Here is a 6,373-nt window from a genome sequence, read left to right on the forward strand (position 1 = left end):
GGTCTATAACAGTGGTTCTCAACCCACGGCCCAATCAGCAGAGCTGTGGCCCATGTGACATTTTCAGGGCCATACAGGTAGCGTATATTACAGGTGTGGCCAAACTGTGGCTCATGAGTCACATGAGGCTCTTTTACAGTTCAAGTGCAGCTCCTGGATCCCTCCCAGGCACCCCACCCATTCTCCACCTTCAAGCCTGGGCAAGGGGGAGCTCAGGGCTTCTGCCTTACAGTGGTGTGGTGAGACTAGGGGCTTCGGGCCCGGGGGGTGGCTTAAGGACTTTAGCCTGGGGGGGGGGGGGGGGGAGCATCAGGACAGAAGCCCCACAGCCCAGCAGGCGCTTCCCCTCAGGGCAGGTTGTGTGTGTCTTGTGGCTCTCGAACTTCTGAAGATTATCATATGCAGCTCGGAGGGTCAGTTAATTTGGCCACTCCTGGTGTATCGTGTTGTGTGTGGATGAGGCCCACCTAACACAGAGAGCTGCACGTGTGACCCACAGTGGTAAATAGGCTGAGAACCACTGATCTAGAACATGCAGGAAATAATATAAAAATATTGTTTAAACACAGATAGTTCACCCCCGCTACTCTTCTGCTAATACTTATATGGGTTCAATTTACTTGGATCTGGCAAAATAAAATGGTACTCGTGAAAATTATGATAGTGAGTAAATTTTAAACAAAACCAAAAAGGACTAATGTAGCCATCTATGCCATATCAATTTGTAGTTAGTACAGTTATTGTAAGAAAAAAACCCCACTGCCTTCAAACCTGCAGAAAGATAATCCTAAATAAACAATTACTGTACTTTCCAATCACCAGCATAATGAGAGGGAGTGCTGAAACTAGACACGTATTTCCCTTAGTCCAGATCCTTATTGATCCAGTCAAGTGAGAAAGACCGAGTAACACAACTTACTACACCGTAGCATAATAGTTCTCCAAAGAGAAAATCTAATTAAGAATTGCACATCATGCTCTAGGACATACCATATACATATTGTGTGAAAAAAGTCAGTGGCAATGCAGAGTCTTAGTAAACAATACATAAATGACACTTCCATAACATCACCTTGCACACTACTAGAATCTGTGAACTGTAAAGCTAAATTCTTCTGGCTAGCTAAGTTCTTATATCATCCTTACCTCTACAGTCTTGGAGTGCCTTCTGCTATCATAAAGATACATTAGATTAAGATACATGAACTGTCAGGAAGTGCAAGAGTCCTTCCATTAACATTCAAAACATGTAAAGTGATTGCACATGCTCCCCTCCCCCCATAAATGCCTAATCTGTACAAATTCAGACTGGACTGTAAGTGAGTTTTCAAACTTATTTACAATTAAACATAATACTGTAGTGTTTGTTAGAAGGCATGTCATTACTTCCCCAACAACATAGGCAACACTTTGTCTAGCTTATAGGAAAAAGCCTCTGAAGAACCGTCAAACTACCTTTACTTTTCACCTGGCTCAGATAATGCCTTCCTGCTACATTTCCATCATTGTTTACACTTTGTTAAGATAAATATTTAATTTTTGCCTGATTTTGTTTATGACATAAAAACAGGGAGGGTGTTTCAACTATAGGGGTAAAGTTATTCATTGAGAAATTAGTTTGGCTCCATTACATCAAGAAAACAGCATCCTAGTGCCACTGGCATTGTACCAAATGAGCGCCCTTTGGATGTGATAAAATGCACATGAGAGCAAACAGCTTAGGCAAAATAACAACACTTGATACTTACACACCACTCCACTATCTTATAGCATTTACATAGTAACCAACCGAGCCTCACAACCCTCTCGAGGCGGGTCAGTGTCACTGTGGCCACTGAACACATGGGGAAAGCGAGGCACACAGAGCGGGAACAGGACTTACCTGCCAGCACTGAAGCCAGGGGTTAGAAACACAGCAGCGCCTAACTCCCAGTCCCACAATCTCAGGCTTTGCCCACCAGCCTTTATTAAGGGGCTGCCCAACCCTTCCCCAACCCCTCTGCAGCAATACAGCCCCCTTCTCCTCACCCCCGCCCCAGAGAGAACAAAGCCCAACGACCCCCCCAACACACACACAACCCCCAAGCCTCTCTCATGCCCCCCCAAACCCCGGACACCCCGCCTCCCTCCTGCCGCCCCCTCCAGCCCCAACCCCCCACCTCTCTCCTGCCGCCTCCCCAGCCCCGGGGCACTCCGTCCCCCCCAAACCCCGGACACCCCGCCTCCCTCCTGCCGCCCCCTCCAGCCCCAACCCCCCACCTCTCTCCTGCCCCCCCAACCCCGGGCACCCCAACCCCCCCGCCTCTCTCCTGCCGCCTCCCCAGCCCCGGGGCACTCCGTCCCCCCCAAACCCCGGGCACCCAGCCTCTCTCCTGCCGCCCCCCCAGCCCCGGGGCACTCCGTCCCCCTAAGCCCCGGACACCCCGCCTCCCCTGCCTCCCCCTCCAGCCCCAACCCCCCCCCGCCTCTCTCCTGCCGCCCCCCAGCCCCGGGCACCCCGCCCCTCTCCTGCCCCCCCAACCCCGGGCACCCCAACCCCCCCGCCTCTCTCCTGCCGCCCCTCCCAGCCCCGGACACCCCGCCCCCCCGCCTCTCTCCTGCCGCCCCCCTAATCCCGGACACCCCAACCCCCCCCCCGCCTCTCTCCTGCCCCCCCCCACCAGCCCCGGGGCACTCCGTCCCCCAGCCCCGGGCACCCCGCCCCTCTCCTGCCGCCCCCCCCAGCCCCGGACACCCCGCCTCTCTCCTGCCGCGGCCCCCCAACCCTACCTCCCGGCAGCCCCGGGCACTCCCTCACCTGCTCTGCCCCTCGCTCCCGGGAGCGGGGTGTCTCCGGTATGGCCCGGCCCGGGCCCGCCCCTGCGGGAGGGGTGGGGGAGGGGAAGGGGTCGGGGACGGCGCGCGCGGCTGCACCGAACCTCCCCCTCCGCCCCGCGCGGCGGCGGCGCTATGACAACTCCCCACCCAGGCTGGAGCCAGCCAAAGAGACGGGGGCCAGAGCGGCGGAAGCCACAGAGAGGCGGGCTAGAGCGGCCCCTCGGCCCTGCCAGCCGGCGCCGCCACAGCGACCTCTGGTGGGGAGGCGGGGGCAGCGCAACTCACGCTGGGAGCCGTGCTTAGACCGTCCGGGCGGAAATAACTAGCCCCTGGGAAAGCCGGTTCGAATCCCGCCCGAGGCAGGGGCGGGTCCCGTCACCCAGGGCAACCAGCTAGCCAGTGTGGAAAAGCAGGATTTGTTTTTCCAGGGAGGGGGGGGGGGAGTTACTTATATAAAATAAAGCCCCTAATATTGGGACATCGGGTCACCCTATCCTCACCCCACTACAGAGCCTGGTGCCAGGGTCCCTGCACCCTGCAACTCCCCCCCTGGGGCTCCAGGAGCCCCCAGGCAGGACCTAGCTGGAGCTTCATAGCCCTGGGCAGGGCCCTGTTTCAGGATCAAAGCTGAATGCCCCCAGGCTCCAAGATCATCCCCCCAGAGCAGGACCTGGCTCTCAGATCCAACTCCCCTGACCAGTGGGGCATGGATCTGGGTTCAACCCTTTACCCCAAGCAAGAGCCGGCTTGGGGTTTGAACCCCTGCATGGGACTCAACCGGGGGAATAAATCTGAACCCAAGCCCAGCCCGGTGGGGGGTTCAGAGCCTGAGCAGTCACAGCTGCTCTTCCTTCTCTTTGAATGGAGTTCCATTGAGGTTACTGTTTCTGGCTTTTGGGGAGCAAAGAGTGAGATCATGCCTGCTCTGGGTGCATATTAAATATCCCTGGCCACTTTGCGGTTTTCCCCTAACTTGCAGCTGTATGCACATATCACACTGGTGACGTGCTACTGAGTCCTCCCTGCAGAAAGGTACAGTTAAGTACAGGCAAGATAAGCTCACTTCTTGGAGCTATTTGACCATCTTGTTTGCAGTAGCAGCCCCCATCAGATTTGTTGCGGTTGACAGGGATGTCTCAGAAGGCATTTTTCCCTCTGTTTTCAATTTAATCTCCTGCATTTGGAAAACTAGCGAAGGTGCCTTATCTCACTCTGTACAAGGAACACAGTGCATAGTTTGCATTAGAGCAGGGCTGGGTCTGAGCACGGAGATGAAGATTAGCCAGATTCTCATAATATTTAGGACACAAGCCACGTTCAACCATGATTTCATCATAAATATTGAGAAAGTCAACTTTGGTAGGAAGACATGCTTTGCCACGCGGCTCTGGCTGCTGAATCCAATACCCTGCCTCTTGCACTGGCTCCTACCTTTCAGCTGAAGGCAAGACCCTGTAATCATAACATTACTGATAAAACAATACATGCCACTTATAATCACACTTTTCCTGTGCAAAGTGCTTGAAATGCAGCCAGAAGATTCAGGACATTATCTCTGTCATGAAACACCCTCTCCCTCCTCCCCCCACATTTACCTTACAGCCAACACCAGGAAGGTAGGAACAGCCCCATCCTAAGCAATGGTCCATCTAGTCCAGTATTCTGCTGTCAGCAGCAGCCTGTGTCTGTTGCTTCAGAGGAAGACAGAAAACACCAAATAGGCTCGGTACACTGATCCAGGAAGGACATTTCTTCCTGACCCCTTCTGGTGAGCAGCTTATTCCCTGAAGTATAAGGATTGATAGCTTGTGTCATAAACAGATAGTTAAGGGTTAATGTCTCTTTTACCTGTAAAGGGTTAAGAAGCTCAGTAAACCTGAATGACACCTGACCAGAGGACCAATAAGGGGACAAGATACTTTCAAATCTTGGGGGAGGGAAGTCTTTTGTTTGTGCTCTTTGTTTTGGGGGTTGTTCGCTCTTGGGACTAAGAGGGACCAGACATCAATCCAGGCTCTCCAAATCTTTCTGAATCAGTCTCTCATGTTTCAAACTTGTAAGTAATAGCCAGGCAAGGCGTGTTAGTCTTATTTTTGTTTTCTCAACTTGTAAATGTTCCTTTTTTGCTGAGAGGACTTTACCTCTGTTTGCTGTAACTTTGAACCTAAGGCTAGAGGGGGTTTTCTCTGGGCTATATAAATCTGATTACCCTGTAAAGTATTTTCCATCCTGATTTTACAGAGATAATTTTTACCTTTCTTTCTTTAATTAAAAGCTTTCTTTTTAAGAACCTGATCGATTTTTTCCTTGTGTTAAGATCCAAGGGTATTGTATCTGGACTCACCAGGAATTGGTGGGGGAAGGGAGGGGGGATGGTTAAATTCTCCTTGTGTTAAGATCCAAGGGGTTGGATCGGTGTTCACCAGGAACTTGGTGAAAAAGCCTCTCAAGGCTGCCCAGGAAGGGGAAGGTTTTGGGGGGACAGAAAGTGATCCAGACACTGAAATTTCTGGATGGTGGCAGTGTTACCAGATCTAAGCTAGTAATTAAGCTTAGAAGTGTCCATGCAGGTCCCCACGTCTGTACCCTAAAGTTCAGAGTGGGGTCGGAACCTTGACAGCTTGTAACAGTATAGCTCGGCTTTACGGGGTTTAAGCCTTCTCTCCTTAGCAATTTCCTCCAAACCTTTTGCATCACCGCTCCATGATTGTGAAACATACTCTGAGAAATAGCAGTTGCGTTGAGTTTCTTCTTCATTTCCTTGCTTCCAAATATTTCCATATGTTCTACCCCAGTTGGGTGCATGAGATGAGTCACTTACTGTTATACATGGTGTGGGGAAGCTGTGAAGTCAAGTCAAAATATCACAACAGGGCTTGGGGCATTTAGGAGGAGGAGACAGGAAAGGAAGGAGAGAACTCTTCCAATCTCCCCTTACCGTTCTGCCTACTTCCCACCCACTCACTCAAAATAGCCACCCTGACATTTGGAGGTGGTCTTTCATATAGTTCCTCGTGTCCACCCCTCCATTCTCCCCCCACCTCCTACCACACATCCCCTACTTCCCAACCCACTCATTCCCCACAGTCCATCCTCTCCAGTTGTGGAACCTTCTTCCACTGGCCTTGCTCCAGCTAGATGGAGTTCCCACCCCTCCTCCTTCCCTCCCACCAAGTCACTTTACCTCTGAAGCTTTCCTCTGACTGGCACTGGTGGTGGCTAGAAAGAGCACAGTAATTGCCAAGAAACAAATTGGTCTTCGCCCTTGGAGACGTTTCCATCTCTGCCCTAATGACTTGAACCTCCCAGGAAAATGCGAGAGGGCACTGAATCTGAGAAGACTCACAAAGTACGCAGAAGAGAACACACACAAAACGTCATTACAATGAGGTTAAAGTTGCAGGCACATGTCCATGGTATAATGCTGAGGTTTTCAAAGTCACATTAGGGCTCCGGATGCCCAATGACCATCCAAATTGCTTAGGTAGCTTTAAATATCTCTGGCTAAATGCAGGTTACATAAGGTTGAGGTCAGACTAGATGAGCTAATAGTCCC

The 6,373-nt window shown here is 51.7% G+C and overlaps 1 protein-coding gene across 3 annotated transcripts in view; it reads right to left on the bottom strand.

The window, feature by feature from the left end:
• The window catches only part of RFFL (ring finger and FYVE like domain containing E3 ubiquitin protein ligase), a 48,675-nt gene extending 45,687 nt beyond the window's left edge, over positions 1–2,988 (bottom strand). The window contains exon 1 of one of the 3 annotated variants that reach the window (XM_044993672.1): positions 2,798–2,977. The gene's annotated coding sequence lies outside the window, so the exon portion shown is untranslated. Of the gene's footprint in view, positions 1–1,882; positions 1,974–2,797 lie in introns of those variants that run through there. The other 2 variants (XM_044993674.1, XM_044993676.1) reach the window with 2 other exon arrangements.
• Positions 2,989–6,373: the final 3,385 nt, after the last annotated feature.

Source organism: Mauremys mutica, chromosome 19 (genome assembly GCF_020497125.1).
Source record: "Mauremys mutica isolate MM-2020 ecotype Southern chromosome 19, ASM2049712v1, whole genome shotgun sequence".
Classification (NCBI taxonomy): domain Eukaryota; kingdom Metazoa; phylum Chordata; order Testudines; family Geoemydidae; genus Mauremys; species Mauremys mutica.